Source organism: Odocoileus virginianus, chromosome 2 (assembly GCF_023699985.2).
Source record: "Odocoileus virginianus isolate 20LAN1187 ecotype Illinois chromosome 2, Ovbor_1.2, whole genome shotgun sequence".
Lineage (NCBI taxonomy): Eukaryota > Metazoa > Chordata > Mammalia > Artiodactyla > Cervidae > Odocoileus > Odocoileus virginianus.
In genome coordinates, this window is record NC_069675.1 from 64,161,146 (window position 1) to 64,178,186 (window position 17,041).

The 17,041-nt window shown below is 44.7% G+C and overlaps 1 protein-coding gene and 1 long non-coding RNA gene across 4 annotated transcripts in view; one reads left to right on the forward strand and one right to left on the reverse strand.

The window, feature by feature from the left end:
- The window catches only part of ANTXR1 (ANTXR cell adhesion molecule 1), a 256,016-nt gene that overhangs the window by 207,674 nt on the left and 31,301 nt on the right, over positions 1-17,041 (forward strand). The gene's annotated exons all lie outside the window — the stretch shown is intronic.
- LOC110128042 (uncharacterized) overlaps positions 1-17,041 on the reverse strand; it is a 47,582-nt gene that overhangs the window by 15,881 nt on the left and 14,660 nt on the right. For all 3 annotated transcript variants that reach the window (XR_002311030.2, XR_002311028.2, XR_002311029.2), the window contains 2 exons: positions 5,185-5,305; positions 4,875-5,051 (listed from right to left, as the gene is read on the reverse strand). This is a non-coding gene — a long non-coding RNA (uncharacterized lncRNA). The remainder of the gene's footprint in view (positions 1-4,874; positions 5,052-5,184; positions 5,306-17,041) is intronic.

Sequence of the window (17,041 nt, forward strand, 5' to 3'; positions counted from 1 at the left end):
GTTGATTAGCTCTAGTAATTTTCTGGTAGAGTCTTTAGGGTTTTCTATGTAGAGGATCATGTCATCTGCAAACAGCGAGAGTTTCACTTCTTCTTTTCCTATCTGGATTCCTTTTACTTCTTTTTCTGCCCTGATTGCTGTGGCCAACACTTCCAAAACTATGTTGAATAGTAGTGGTGAGAGTGGGCACCCTTGTCTTGTTCCTGATTTCAGGGGAAATGCTTTCAATTTTTCACCATTGAGGGTGATGCTTGCTGTGGGTTTGTCATATATAGCTTTTATTATATTGAGGTATGTTCCTTCTATTCCTGCTTTCTGGAGAGTTTTAATCATAAATGGATGTTGAATTTTGTCAAAGGCTTTTTCTGCATCTATTGAGATAATCATATGGTTTTTATCTTTCAATTTGTTAATGTGGTGTATTACATTGATTGATTTGCAGATATTAAAGAATCCTTGCATTCCCTCTGCTCTTTAATTCAATTCACAGAACCGCTGAAAAAGTAGACTTTCTATTTTAAAGTAGGGGAAAAGAAGTTTGCATAGAATATATTGATTTTTACTTTGAGAAAACAGGGATCTTCAAAATTTCTATCAGTGTCTGACACCAAGATGTAAAGTCCCCAATAGATCTGGAGAGAAAGTCCAATTTGCTGGCCACTGACTTCTGACCTTTCATAAACTTTTGTAAGACTAGATCATTTAAGAAAAAAAAAAGCAAATTATAGGAAATGTTCCTAGAGGGTGTGATTTATTTTGGCTGAGCCCCTTCCCTGGATGTTTGAATTCTCAGTAGTATTTATTCAGTTCTCACCCTTGGAAATCTTTCCTTCACTGTCTCATTGGAGAGGAACATAAGTACTTAGAATTCTTGGCTTACCCGCCTGATTTTACAAAAGAAAAAGTTCAAGACATCCTCTGTCCACAGCAAAAACCAAACTGTACCCGAAACCTGCAAAGTTAACTTTTTTCAGAGAAGTTAAACCCAAAGTTGATGCTGCAAAATATACCATCTTGAGTTGTTGTTGTTTTTTTTTTTTTTTTCTTTGCACTAACTTTCTGCTCCCAGTTGGAGGTCTCTTTAAAAAAATAATTATGAAGGTATCTGATGTGGCTGAGGTCTCTCCCTCCCCTTCCAATCCCCCATAACTGAATCCCTTTTTTTTCCACACCCATACATATTTCCATACTCATCAGCATCATCATTTTATTGCTTGGCTGATGACTTTCACCTTTGAATTGCCTCATCTCCCAAACAGCTGCAGCAACAGGTCAAGTTCTGGTATCAGGTTGCAAATAGCAAACAGAAGAGAATTTGGGGGCTGAAGAAGGCAGGGCTGGGTAATAGAGACACCCCTCTTGAAATTCTCTGATCTCATTTTTTTTTTTTTTTTCCTGCCAAACAGAGTCAGGGCTGAAGGAAATTGGGCTTGATTCTAGGGTCAAATTTCATCCAAGTGTATAACACTGTAGGAAGTTTTCTACTTTGCTCAAGTGTGATGTTTATGTCTAGCCCCTTGGCAGCTATGGGCCTTCTCTTCCAGCTGAGGGCATTGGAAAAAAAATCATCTCTAGTGAATGGTCTACATCTCTGCCATAGGCCTCAATTAAGATTTATTTAACCCAGGTTGGTGGGGAGTTCTATTCTGGTCCAAAAGTATTAGATTGAATCATAGGTGGCAGGATCTGACCTAGGGGATATCCTTCCAGAATTCACAGTCTGCTGTAGACACACACACACACACACACCTTCTCCCAGTATCCCCATTACCACCTCACCTCAACCTGACCCTGAGTCTCAGGAATGGGTTGGAGGTTCCTCATGATCTCAGTCCCTTCATTTTCAAGATAAGGAAACTGATGTTTAGCAAGCTGATGAGGACACCTCCAAACACTCCCAAGTACATTTCCTCGTATGCTCCCCATCACTGCCTTACTTATCTCCTATTTTCATATTAGTAACATTAATGCTTTCATACTAAGATCCCTGCTTCATTCACAGTTACAAAGGGAATTAGTGGAAGTGGCAGGACCAGACCCCTCCAGCCCTTTGCACAGCCTGGCTCTCCTGAGTCCTCTCCCCAGGCCAGGAGAAGAGTGTGGAGCTCATGATTGGGTTTGATCCCTTGAAGAAAAGGTAAACCAGACTGAATTTTGGGAGGCAGAGCTGGTCCCTGTGACCCAAACTCCTCCTTTCCTGTCCACTTACCTTCACCCACCTCCCAACACTGTTCCATTTTTATACTCTGCCCAAGATGGCATACCCACTGCTTGCCTCCCTTAGTGACCTGCCCTCCTTTCAGCGTGCTGTGTTCCCAAGTTACCTCATATTTTCTCTTACTGATTCCACCACTGCCTGCCTCTCCCTTTATCACCAACACTGTGTCTAAGAGTACACCCATGCACTGGTCTTGAGCTCCGACCCTACAGCAGGTACCATGCCAGGCAATGGGGATTTACATGAATGTGGCCAATCCCTGCCCTTGTGGGATGCACATCAGAGTAGTCAGAAAAGCACTAAATTAGAACTTGATGTGATGAGTGGTAGGGAACTGTGGGGAGCATCTGAAGTTTCATGGGAGCCTAGAACACAGAGATTTAATCCAGGCTGGGGGACCAGGGAAGACTTTGAAAACAGAGCATTGGACTGAGATTTAAAGGATGAGCTCTCCTGGCGAAGTGAGGGAAACGCATTTGGGTGGAAAAAACAGCATGTATGAAGGACCAAGTGAGCTGAAAGAGAAGGCCCAGGCTGACCCTGGGAGGGGAGGGGAGAACAGTCACACTCCGCCTCCCAGCTCTGCCTTCTCCACCCTTACAACTGGTCGCGTCTTTCGGGTGCCCAGCTCTCCGAGGCTTTCCCCTGATTTTTGCTCATTGTATGGTCCTTCCTTCCTCTTGTGCTCACAGCTGGTGCCCCAAAATTTCACACCATTTTAATTCAAAGGCTTTACTGATATTTCACTCCCTGAGGAAACAGTAACTGATTTGAGGAAAGGGACGTTTCCTTTCCTTTCCCTCACAGCACTGAGAACATGATTCAACTTGTTTTCTTGTTCTATGAAGACTTCTTCTGTGACCCCCAGTTCACAGCTATTTGTAAACTTTTATAAGGTTCCTTCCATAGTAGTGGCCAAAGGTGTCTCAAAAAAATCCTCACCTTTAACAAAGAGGGAGAGTTCACGTGTTCTTGTAGGGTCATCTTCAGGTAAAATGAGGTTGACTGAGCATTCAGTTTATTCAGTTATATTCACACATGCACCTATGTGTACACACATATCACACACCTTACTACACCAACAGTTTGCGTGTGTGTTCAGTCGTGTCCAACTCTTTGTGACCCCATGGATGGTAGCCCACCAGGCTCCTCTGCCCATGGAATTCTCCAGGGAAGAATACTGGAGAAGGGTGCCATTTCCTACTCCAGGGGATCTTCTCGACCCAGGGATCTAACCCACATCTTTTGCATCTCCTGCATTGGCAGGCAGTTTCTTTACCACTACACCACCTGATTAAGCATTATTAAAACATTAAACTTTCATTATAATTGCTGATCATACTTTCTGTCATTGCCATTTATTAATAACTTTGACTTTTCTTTTAAATTTTTTGAATAGAAAATGTGAGAGGAACATGACTCTCTGACTTTACTCATCATACTTTATAAATTCATTCTTGTGATATTTGTTTAACGTTTTTAGTGTTTTTCCATTTTTTCTTTTGGCTGAGACCATCGAGAGCAGAGCTATGTTCAGAATCCATAATAACGGCAGAGTTAGCTCCAGGGGCACTCACTCCTAGCCTTCAGCACCTGCGTGCACTCCTGTATCCCGCCAACATCTGGATTGGGTCACCCCATTGACTGGGTGGCCCTAAGCAGCTGACACCCAGTCACTGGCCTCAATCCCCAGTGCACCTACTTTCCAAGGCCTCTGTGACTCTGACTCGAATATAAGCTCTAAATAGGAGTAAGTCTTGTGTAAGCTTTTCCACATTCTCTACTGCTCACTCAAGGTGATTTGTAATGGGAAACTCTTGAATGTCACAGAGTCTGGAAAATTGGACATCATAACAGACATCCATGCCCCTTACTGGGATCATTAATCAAAGTGGGTCCACTGGAAAGTCCACTGTGGAATCCTCCCTTCTTTCCTTCTAACAGGGGAAGTAGTTCTGACCAAGCAGGGCTGGACTTCTTAGGCATGGAGGTAGAGAGAAATGGAAAGAAGAGGGAATATTTTCCAATTGGTGGTGGAAACAAACTTACCAAAATATATGAAGCCACAGCCTCGATGCTCCACCATGTCTGTAGGCCCAGGGGATGTATGGTCCTCCAGAAATGGCCAAGGCAGCTGTAGAACTAAGGCTACCTTCTGTGCTTGTAGACAGTAAGCATCCCTCCAAACCAGGAATAAGTACAGAACTCCCGTAGCCCATGGTCCCCACTGTACCACATCAGCTGCCCTGGCTTGTTCTGCACTAGATCCTCCACTGGTGGCCTAAAGTTGAAAATGTGTTTGCTAATGATTCACAACAGAACCTCCTAGCAAAAAACTAGGGTTACAAGCAGTTCACATCACACACGCCAACAACCCACGTGACTACATCCCACACAAGGTCACTAATAAGCAACACGGATGGAAGCTTCCAAAAGATTTAACCTACCCGTGTGAAAATTCCAGTTTCATCCAGCAATGTTGCTATGCATTCAAGATTACTGTAAATGCCAATGGTGAAATGACTGTTCTGATCCTCGGTGGACACAGCCAAGCTTTGATGCCTGTCCTTTATAATTCACCCATCTATGTCCAAAAAGCCTGAGACTATATAACAGATTTATGAGTCAAGGGAAAACAGTTTTTGGATAACTTTACCTTGTAATCATTTTCTTGCTCTCTTAAGCTCATTCCATTGATGTGTTTAGTTCTAATCCAGTTCCAAGTTTGATATTTTTTAAAGACAACAATTTGATTTTTGAAATTCTCTAGCTTTGCAAGCCATGGACCAAACTGTCCCACCCTGAAGAAACACAGATTCTCATAAATCTTTCTCTGAAACACAGGGTGAGAGAAAGGGGGTGTGATTTGATTTTAAATAAGTATAAAGCTTCCTATCACTTCCAGAGGATAGATAGACAGACAGACAGACAGACAGATGGGCACAGTTTCAAACAGTTTTACATACCTTAAAGAGTATATGGAGATCAGAAGATAAAAGTATTTCCATGACAGGAATTTAAACTCTTAAATTTTCTTTTAAGCTCCTCACTGGCCAGCGAAACAATCAACTAGAACTTTTCTTACAACTGTGGAAAAACAGTGGGCAACTTAGTGGACTTATAAGTGGAGTCTTTTACAAATAAATGGAGTGTTTTACAAAATTATTTGTGACCTCCCCTTTCACAAGCAGCAAAAGATCTTGAACACCTCAAAAGTAGAATCTAGGGATTTGCCTGGTGGTCCAGTGGCTAAAACTCCACACTCCCAATGCCAGGGGCCTGGATTCAATCCCTGGTCAAGGTACTAGATCCCACATGCCACAACTAACACCTGGCACAGCAAAATTTAAAAATTAAAGCAAATTTTTCTAAAAAAGTAAAGTGTAGGGCTGCACAGTCCCATAAGGCAGCCCCCAGGCACGTGTGGCTATTGAGCACTTGAAATGTGACTAGTCAGAAATGCCATGTACTGTACATGTGAAATACACTCTGGATTTTCAAAGATGTAGCATGAAAAACAGAATGTAAAAGATCTCCTTCAATTCAGTTCAGTCAGTCATTTCCGACTCTTTGCAACCCCGTGGACTGCAGTACGCCAGGCTTCTCTGTCCACCACCAACTCCCAGAGCTTGCTCACACTCATGTCCATCAAGTCGGTGATGTTATCCAACCATCTCATCCTCTGTCATCCCCTTATCCTGCCTTCGATCTTTCCCAGCATCAGGGTCTTTTCAAATGAGTCAGTTCTTTGTATCAGGTGGCCAGAGTGTTGGATCTTCAGCTTCAGCATCAGTTCTTCCAATGAATATTCAGGACTGATTTCTTTTAGGACTGACTGATTTGATCTCCTTGCAGTCCAAGGGACTCTCAAGAGTCTTCTCCAACACCACAGTTCAAAAGCATCAATTCTTCGGCGCTCAGCTTTTTTTATGGTCCAACTCTCACATCCATACACGACTACTGGAAAAACCATAGCTTTGACTAGATGGACCTTTGTCAGCAAAGTAATGGCTCTGCTTTTTACTATGCTGTCTAGGTTGATCATAGCTTTTCTTCCAAGGAGCAAGCATCTTTTAATTTCATGGTTGCAGTCACCATCTGCAGTGATTTTGGAACCCAAGAAAATAAAGTCTGTCACTGTTTCCATTGTTTCCCCATCTATTTGCCATGAAGTGATGGGACCAGATGCCATGATCTAAGCTTTTTGAATGTTGAATTTTAAGCCAGCTCTTTCACTCTCCTCTTTTACTTTCATCAAGAGGCTCTTTAGTTCCTCTTTGCTTTCTGCCATAAGAGTGATATCATCTGCATGTCTGAGGTTATTGATATTTCTCCCGGCAATCTTGATTCCAGCTTGTGCTTCATCCAGCCCAGCATTTTGCATGATGTACTCTGCATATAAGTTAAATAAACAGGGTGACAATATACAGCCTTAACATACTCCTTTCCCAGTTTGGAACAGTCATTTTTATATTGGTCACCTGTTGAAATAACATTCTGTTTCTATTATTAAAAATACTCTCACTTGTTTATTTTTTACAAATGGAGCTACTAAAAAGCTGAAGATTACCTATGTGGTTTGTGTGACACTTCTATTGGCTGTGCTGGTCTAGAGAACTAGCCTGCGAGACACTTGTGAAAAGAGGGACCACATGATTTCATACAGGCCCTGCATCTTCCAGTCATCTCTATTTAGCGCACATAAGGATAATTTCAGAGTTTTGGGTCATGGTCTGCCCTTCCTGGTTTTCTGTTAGGTCATCTGTGACTTTGCCTTTCTGGGTCAGTTCCTAATCCAAACTTCTTGTTTGGAGCCATAAGTCTTGTGTGCTCCAAACCAGCATGAAGGGTTTTGTTTTAAGGCTTCCTTTTTCTATCATCACAGGGAAGAAAGGGTTTGCTGCATTTAAAACTTTGTTCTAGATATTTGTACATTTATTGGATTATCTGCTTTATCTTTGAAAAATTCCTAGAAAGCAAATATTATCCCCATTTTACCAAAAAGAATACTGACTTGACTTGGGAAATAACTTGTATTTACCACGAGCTTCATAACGTGTAATTATTTTGAATGCATTTCCTCTGATCACCCTTTTAGGTAAGTGTTCTCATCCCTGTTTTACAGAGGAGGAAATTCACTTTACAGAGGACTCAAGAGCCTCTTGAGTCCATGGCTGATACATGGAAAAGCTAGCGTTTATTCACTCATCACATTTATTTGTCAGACTAAGCCCCAGTGAACCAGGAGGCCAGGGTCCCTCCCTGCAGTCTGCACTCTAGGGTTCCCAGTACCCAAGTGTTAAGTGCTATGCCAAGTAGGGTTGTGGCATAGAAAGAAAATAGACACCTAGCCTGCGTGGTTAGAAAAGCCCTCTCTTTGGAGAGATGGGCACTGGAGAGGTGGCACTGAAGGTAAGGTGTCAATGACAAGCAGGAACTGGCCATGTCAAGATCAGGAAAGGAGCAACAGTGCGATGCCTGTATGGCTAGAGAGAGCGTGGCTTGTTGGAGGAAGTCAGAGGCCAGCAGCAAGTGCAGTAAGAGACAGGAGGGCAGGGCGTGTAAACCAGGGACTGGATTTTACTCTGTGTGTTAATAGGAAGACTGCATGGAGGAGAGGGTTAGCAGAGGAGGGACATGGTGTGATTCACATTCAATCCACACTGCCCTTGATACGATGGAGAGAAGGGATTGTAGAGTCCAGAGCAGAAACTGGGAAACCAGTAAGGAGCTCGTTGCAGATAGAGCTGGGTGAGGGGCAGTGGTGATGGCCTGGCAAGAATAGAGCACAAGTGGCGAGGAGTGAATGCAATCTGAATGTATTGTAGAAGGACTTCCCTGGCAGCCCAGTGGTTAAAAATCCACCTTCCAATGCAGAGGATGCAGGTTCCATCCCTGGTTGGGGAACTAAGATCCCACATGCCCTGGGACAACTAAGTCTGTGCACCACAACTAGAGAAAGCCCATGTGCAACAAAGACCCAGTGCAGCCAAATAAAGAGAAAGGAGGAAAGTATTGTGGAAACACAGCTGATGAGACTAGCTGATGGGTGCTCATCCCTCTTTCCATCTGGCTGTCCCTCTAGCTGCCTCCACCTCCTGCAGTGTCCTTCCCAACACACTCTGTCCTGGAAATTCACATCCCATTCACCTAGTAGGGGCCTTTCCACCACGCCCAGAAAGCAGAAGGAAACTCCAGCAGAGTGCCATTGTATGTCACCCTTTGGTTTCGCTTTGTGAATTCTTGTCGTGCCTCGCTGTCAGCCTCTTGACTATGCTTGGTAAGCTCTGGAATCAGAAATGAACAGTGAGACCTTACTGTATTCCAGAATCTCTTCCATGAAAATAATAGAGATGTGATTCTGTTTTTTCTCACATGGGGGCTGGCAGGAAGATGAGTCGTTTCCACATTCATTTGCCCTGCTGCCATTTGGAGGCTGAAAAAGCAGAATGCATTGTCATATATGCCAATCATCAGCCAATGCACCACGCACACGGGGGCCCAGCCTGGGGTTGGCACTCCTGATTAGGGTACAGAACGGATGGGGAAGAAATCAGGTGGTGTGTCATAAAGTGATTGTTTGCTGCTGACAGTAAAATGGAGAGATCATGAGTGGAGGGGGTAAGCCAGAGGTCAAGTTTGGTTGAAAGAGACTGCAGATAGGAGGTATGACTTCAGCTTTTCCTTCGAGGATGCTCAGGCTTTGGCTAAACAAAACAACAGAAAAAAAGTAAGACCAACAGGGTTGCCAGTCAGCAAGTTTATATGTGCGTGCATATGTATATGTAGCCCCTTCTTCAGCCAGAGAAAACATTTTCTTGGCGTGCACATTGAGCCTTCATTAATGCTCTCAGTGCTAAGGAATGAGAACTCGCCCTCCTTTACCTACTAGCCAGCCAGCCTCTGCCCAGGAAAACAGAAAGCGATCAACCACAGCGGCAGGTGTTTGGCACATCTGCCTATGACCCACACCCCCTTCTCTCTGATGTGAGGGAGTTCTGACTTCTTGACAGCAATGAACTATGCCCCCTCTGAAACCTCCACTGGCTCCCACTGCCTGCACACAAGATGTGTTTTATGGACACTTATTCCCCAGCTGCTCATAGGCATCAAATAAGTTTGGGGAATGCTGCACGTGACAATGTTAAAGATTTGGTTTTGTCTTGCTTTTTAATCTGCAAGACTTCAAAGATGCTTTCATGAGCCAATTGCATTGGGAATCTCCAAAGAATTCCCATGGAATGTATCATGCCATATTCCCAAAATTGAAAATGACTGGTCTGTTTTGATAGAGCATCACTTGTGCCCCGTGGAAGGCAAATTTGGAAAGTGCTGGATTGACCAGATTTCCCCCCACCCCCCTTGGCCCCCTTTCACCCTGCACAGTGGGTCAGACTCTGCCCGCCTCTCCATGAGTCCTACACAAAACAGTCTGCCCTTTGAGACACTGTTTCAGTGGACAGGCCCTATGTATTCCTGCATCTAGACCTCCACTCACATGCCCTAACCCAAATGATCCTGGCCTTTCCTGTCCTCTCATTGTAACTCAATCCAAATCCTGTCTCCTCTTTGCCAGTCCCTGCCAGGTCTCCGAGATGCCTTCTTCCTCTGCTCCATCATCACCCTGCTTCATGTCCCATTCCTCTAGCATTTCATAGAGGTCCCCCCACCCCAACTTCCTCTGACACCCCGCATGTGGTAGGTGCTCAACAAGAGGAGAAACAGGAAGGCAGTAAAGGAAGAGAGGACAAGAGAAGGAGCCAGGGAGAAGGAGGACGGGATGATGGAGGTGGAGGAAGAGGAGAGAAGAGCTCTGAGGTGACAGAGGGAAAGGGAGTCCTCCAGGATCTTAGACGTGGTATTTCATTCAGTGTCGGGAGAAGCACAGCTAGGAATCATACGTCAACTACTTTGCAGCAAAGAAGATCCATTGGGTTTTCCTTCCATGACAGCAGCCCCCAGGGAGGGGACTGGTTCCCAGGCCCACTTTGCAGGAGGCCAGTGCCCAACTGTAGGGCACCAGCTCAAACTGGAGGTGCCATACCTGAGAGTGGCCCAGCTATGACCCCTTAACCTGACTTGTGCCTTAATAATTAACATAATTAAGTATGTCTTTACACTATTAACAAAACATCATCTGTACCCTTTTCTTTGTTGGTTTTTGTCAACAACATAGTTGTGCCAGGTTGTGTCCAGCTCTTTGCAACCCTATGGACTGTAGCCCACCGGGCCCCTCTGTCCTTGGGACTTTTCCAAGCAAGAATGCTGGAGTGGGTTGCTATTTCCTGCTTTAGGGAATCTTCCTGACCCAGGAATCAACCTATGTCTCCTGCATCTCCTGCACTGACAGGTGGATTCTTTACCACTGAGCCACCTGGGAAACCCAGATAACATAACACCATATACAATTAATGATAAATATCAAGCAAAATAAATAACAAAGTACGAATTAACCCTAAAGCGATCATCATATGAGCATCTTGCTAAAGCCAGTGCCTTCCTTTTACATGGGAGAGGCCTGAAACACAGAGCATCTTGAGCCTTGAAACTGAGCTTAAACCTTGAATCTGTAGCCTTGGGCACTCACTTTCTGAACTACTTTAAGCTCTGCCTCCCTGGCAAGAGAGTCTGTGATCTCTTTCTCAGCCAAATGGCCAACTGCCTGAGACAGAGACACAAGAAACCTTCCCACGTCTGCTTTATGCTTCTGACTCACACAAACATGGCCACCCCATTTAACAAAACTATTTTTTTTATGGGACCTGACCTTCCTCTTTTTTTCCCCTATACTCTTAAAAAAAGAAGTCAAGCAAAATGGTGTACGTTATGAATCAGATTAAACAGATAGCTTCCAAAAGAGCCCAGCCTTGGTAAGACATCAGTCCATTTCCATCACCTTAGGTCCTTTCTGCTAAGGCCAGGGCTTTGCCAGAGTCCCACCCTGGAAAAGCTCATCCTATGGAAGCACATGGCTTGGCGGGTTTGCCAGACCTGTCTCTAACACTCTGTTAAATGCCCAGATGTGTTTCTTTCATGCATGTGCATAAATTCCATTTCAGAGTGTCAGGGCAATACCTCAATCTGTCTCCTGAAAGTGATTCGTGGAAAGAACCTGAATGCCAGGAGGCCTGGGTTCCAGTCAGTGTTTCCTCTGACTTTTACAAGTTGCAAGCAGATGACAGGGCCCCATGTCCCAGAAGCCATGGGACATGACAGAGACAGTGGACCCTGAGCGGAAAGGGCTGACGTGGGCCGTGGGAGAGAAATTGGCCCTTCCCCCAGCCCCGGGGGACTCACAGTTGGCAGAGCTGAGCCAGGGCAGGGCTGAAGCCAGAGCCATCCACACTATTTAACAGCCAGCCGTGTCGGAGAAAAAGAGCTGGAAGTGAGTAAAGAACCAAGCGTTTGTAAGAGCCCAGTCCAGGAGAGCCTTTCTGGGACTTGTGAGCAAGAAGAGAAAATGATCCATGCATCCGCAGGGTCAGGAAGACCAAGCCATTCCCTGCCCTGTAGCTGGATCAGTTCCTTGTTACCAGCCCCACAAAGCTTAGTAAGTATCTCCTTCTGAGCTCTGGTACCTGGAACATGGCACAAGATGACTTGTGCATGATCAAGATAAAACTTCGGTTTGTCTTTCCCTCCACCCCTTGTATACTTCATTCACTGAGAGATTTTCCTCCTGCCACCAGACGCGAACTTAGCAGGCCCCACAATTCCTAGGCCCACTCTTAGGTTATAGGCAGATCTGCAATCAAAAGAGGAACCTAAATTCAGCCACCAGAAAGTCCAATCTAAGAGATCAATCAAAATCTCACACCTCATCCGGTATTCAGTCTTCCCTTCCCCACCTTGGGCTGGCCTCCCCATGAAGCGCAAGTTTGGGTGTCTCTCCTCTCTTCTCTACTTCACTCTTCTCCTCCTCAGTCCCACCCCAGCTTATTAGCCAATTTCTTACACCTTTTGAGCAAGGACCGGGAGCAGAGATAAGAGAAAGAGTAGATCTTCCTTGATCTTGGACATTAAGCTGAGCGCAGCCCAGGCTAAATGCTGGCTCTGTTTTCCCCTGATGTGTCTGGAACTCCTTTTGGATCCTCTCAGGCAGTTCCTGTGACGTGGGTGATGTCTCTGTAGCCCCGTGTTTACTTGGTTTACTTGCTCCCACAACCTCTGGATGGTTCATCTCCAGCTTCCTACTCCCTCTGTCCTATTAGATGGCTTTAGTCAGGATCCAAGATGGCTCCACACTGGATCCTTCTGCATGTCTACATCTGCTCCACAGGAGACACTCAGACAACACGTGGCCAGGCCAAGCCCATGGCAGCCATCTCTACTCCACTGCTATGGCTGCTTCCAGAACTCTGTGCTTACCATCTTCAGGGAACTTGTTTCCAAGCTCTCTGTTCCTCACTCACCTCACCAGTCTAGAAGGGAAGCCCCCCCGTCTCCCCATACCTCTCTCCCTGGCAGGTCCACTGGGGACTCACAACACAAGCACAGCAACTCTCCAAACCCCTCTCCCTACCCCGGCCCATTTATAGACCCCAACTGAGGGGTCCGTGCATCATGGGGCCAGTTTACAGATGTTGCCATGGAAACTTTCATTGATGGCAAGACACCTCCTTAGAAACTCTTGCATTGTGGAACACAGCCAGAACTTCCATTTTAACATTCCGCACACACTCATCTCAGAGTTTAATCATGTACTTATTTAAATATAAGCCCCAAAGGGCATGAAATTCATCTGGTTTATTCACTGCTATATCCCACCATATAGTGAGCACTCAGGGAATAATTGTTGAATTAATTAATTTTTAAGTAAAGTCATGGTCTCCCTCTAGACTGTAAACTTTATGAGCATAGAAACTGAGCTAATTTTTACTCAACATTTACCTCTAGTATCTAGTAGAATGCTAGCCCACTGTAGGTGTTTTAAAAGTAGTTTTTGAAAAAATAAAATAAAAGTAGTTTTTGTTTCATTTTGTTTTGCGCTACACTGGCTCTTCTCTAATTGTGGTGTGCAGGTTTATTTATCCTGGCATGTGGGATCTTAGTTTCCTGACCAGATATCGAACCCACGTCCCCTGCACTGGAAGGCAGACTTTTAACCTCTGGCCCGCCAGGGAAGTCCCTAAAAGTAGCTTTGAATGAACTAATGAACCTGGGCAAGTGGGCACACTTTCACTCAAATTCATGGACCCTCCACTAACCTCAAACATCTCTCGCCCCCTTCCTCAAATTCTTCACTTGGCCACACTGTTTGAAACTGTACCCATCAGAGATCTCTCTCAGAGTGAGTCTTTAGCAATCCGTATATCTGCACTAAGTAAATGGAAGCTGTCAGTCATTTATACTTATGAAGGCAGCTTGATACAGGAAGGCTAGCTGGACTTAAAAAGAGCCGGGAGGGAGCACTACCAAGAAAAAAGCCGGCGGTCCTCCTGGTGGGGACCCTCTGAGAGCCTTGCCAAGGAGACTGACCCTACCAGGAGGTGACAGGGAAACGGGAAACAAAGCCACTGTTTTTTACCTGTGTGTTTTGCCTTTAGCACCCCCTCCTCCCACACACTTTTAAAGAACCACTTAATTTTTAGAGCTAGAAGGAATTTTAGATACCATCAGAGTCTGTGGTTTTCAAACATTTTTGAGCCAAAAAGAGAATTCTTTGAGTCTTACCAGAAGCCAATATGAAAAACAGATAAGAGGAGATGATCTGGTTCTAGATGGGCAATGAGCCGGAAAGCCACACACACACACACACACACACACACACACACACACACACGATTTTCCCACAGTAGTCTCCAAACCTCCCCCTCAGAATTCCTAAGTGCTGTGAAGCAGAGGGTCCAAACACAGTGAAAGACCCATGCTGTCCTCTGTCATCAGTACGTCTGTGAGGCTGGGCTCCAGAGGTCAAAGCAAATAGACCTGACTTTTCCCTCCCTCCACTGAAGGTCAGACCTTGCTCCCTCCACTCCCCAAACTCATCTATTCTGTAAATGTTTGCTAAATCAAAGAAAGAGCCCTTTCATGGGGCCACTAAAGACTTCCCCCCTGAGTTTAATGCAACCAACAAATATTTACTAAGTGCTGGCTACACCCTTGACCCTGTGTATGGCCCTCAGGACAAATGGTCATTGTCATTGCTGCATTCAACACTCTCCGGATGCTGTTTGTTCAACCTTCTCTGAGCCATCTAAATTGCAGCTAAACATCCAGCCCACATCTGTCCATCTTTTCTTCAAATGTGCTATGAGACACACTGTGAAATGATTTGCTGAAATGCAGATAAACTACATCTGTCAGCCCCCATCTATAATTCTGGTGAGACTTGCAAAAAAAAAAAAAAAATGAGGTTTGGCCCCAACTCACTCTCTGCAAACCTTGGCTCAAGGGGACGACCACTGCTTCCTGTCCTTGGAACTCACAAACCATCTGTGTAATGACCTGTTCGAGCTTCCTGCCAAGGACTGACGTCCATCTCACCAGTCAGCAGTTCCCACCAAAAGAGTTTAGGGCCTCAGGGGCTCCTGTCCCAGATACTGGCCCAAGTCCAGGTCACAGAGATGGCTCCTTCATCCTCCTGCTTGTTACAGGAGCACAGCGGGAAGCAAGGAGAGTTCAAGTTAGTGGAATTATTTCTGTATCGGCAACACCAATCCAGGGCTCAGAATCGCTTAGCCGAGAGCAGAAGAACAAGACTTTACAAAGAAGCACGGCTGGATTTGCAACCTAACTCTCCCACACGCTGCGTGGGTTTGGCTAACTATAGCAACCCACTCTAGTTTTCTTGCCTGGAGGATCCCGATGGACAGAGGAGGCTGGCAGACTACAGTCCATGGGGTGACAAAGAGTTGGACACGACTGAGTGACTAAGACTTCACTTTCACTGAACCTGCCAAATGAGCTTGCGGGAGGTTGTAAGGACTAAATGCAGCATGATCCTTGAAGTGCATAGAATGGTGGCTGGCACACATCATGACTGTCACTATGAGGAAATGACCTTGTTGATCAATTCCTGGAGGTCAAGGGTGGGACAAGGCAAGGGATAGGCCCAGAGAGAGGGGATCTGTGTATGAGGAGTATGCTCCTAAGTACACAATTCATTTTCCCAGGCATCAGGAGATATACAGAAAAGACAGTCTTCCTATAAAGCTTGGATTCTTGTAGAGAAAAAAAATCATGAAAAAAAAAAATGTCCCCTTTCAGCCACATGGTTTGTGAATTTGCTGTTCTTGGGTCAGGCTGAGATCCCAGAGGACTGGCCCCCAGCTGGTTCCTGGAGTCACTTTTCAGAAGATCTATGGTTTTCATGGGCAAGTTCTTCAGTGTAGCTCCTAATCCCCAGAGAGTTCAAAAGAGATTCTGTCTCCTTGAGGACTCAGGAAAATCCAGAGGATCCAAGAGAGAGAATGCTCCAAAGAAATGTCCATCCAGAGGGCAAACATTATCACAATCCACGCTCCCAGCCCTTGTGGGAAAATTGCTGGACAGTCACCCTATACCTTTGTTGATTAAAATTAAACTGGCAGAATTCAGCTGCAGTGGATTTTAGAAGTCCTGGGTCAATTTCTAAAGCACATTTATTTTTTAAATACTTGAGCTAAGGGCAATAGTAATAAATGACAGCTGGGAACTTGAAGTTTTATTTTCAAACTGAAAAAAATTAGGGAGTTGGGTATCCCTGTATATTTTCATATTAAGGATAAGTCAATAGAGAGATTCCATTGTGTTTTGTCAGTCTAAAAGTAATCAATTCAATATGCCACAGTCACAGATTGAGATCCTTTAGAAAAAGCCCTCCTCGCTGGACGATATGAAAGTAACAAGGGTAAGTTAAGAGCAGAAAGCTGCTGGCGAGGAAAGGGAGGTGGTGCCTGCCAGGCTGCTTCTTCACAAAGCACCTAGTCCAGCCTGAGGCTTTGCTAGAAGGGGCAGCACTTCCGGCCTTGACTTTGACCAACTTTCAGCAAGAGTTAGAGATCATAACCGGAACAAAACCACAGCAGCCAGGAACCCAGCGTAGATGGAAACACAGCTGAGAACATCTGACCTCTGTACCTTTCAGCATTAATAAAAGGCTAACAGAAGACAAAAGGCCTATTAAATATCCCTGCCCCACCTAGATCACCACTTAATTGGGGTGGGGGGCCTCCAGGTCTAAAATCTCGGTTCTGATTAAAACAAACCAGGAGCCTCAATTGCTGCCCTATGTTGACATCAGGGAACTCATTCTTAGTTCTGCTAATGGTTACAATGTAGAGATTGTTATGCTTTTTTTATTTCATGCACTTAATCAATGCTTGAAAAATTAAAACAGTGAGACTAAAGATCACCAAAGATCAAACTTCCTCATCCATCACAGATGAACATCTATTCTCAGAGCCAGCCTCTCGTAAAGAAGTCCCCAGTTTCCTTACTAGGGTTTTGGTAGTCCTACTCTTATATTGGAGGCTTAGTCAGAGCAGTTCATAAGCTGTGATTAGAAAACTCTTCTGTGTATATGTATCTCCCCAACCTACTTACCAGAAAGTCTCCAAAAGGAGAACAGTTCATCACTTTGCTTTAGGGACTTTGAACCTAGTTAACATCAATGTCTACCAGCTTGAGGAACACACACAGACACACATCACTGATGAAAATGGTATCAGTTAAATCTTCTTTAATCAACTGGCTAAGAGTAGATCTTGTTCTTTATTTATTCACCATTTTTTGTATTGCTAATAATTAGATCCTTTACTATGAGCCAGGCACTGTGCTATATTCTTACCAAATTAATCATCTTCATGTATCAGAAAGCTTTCAGTATATGTAGAAATGATA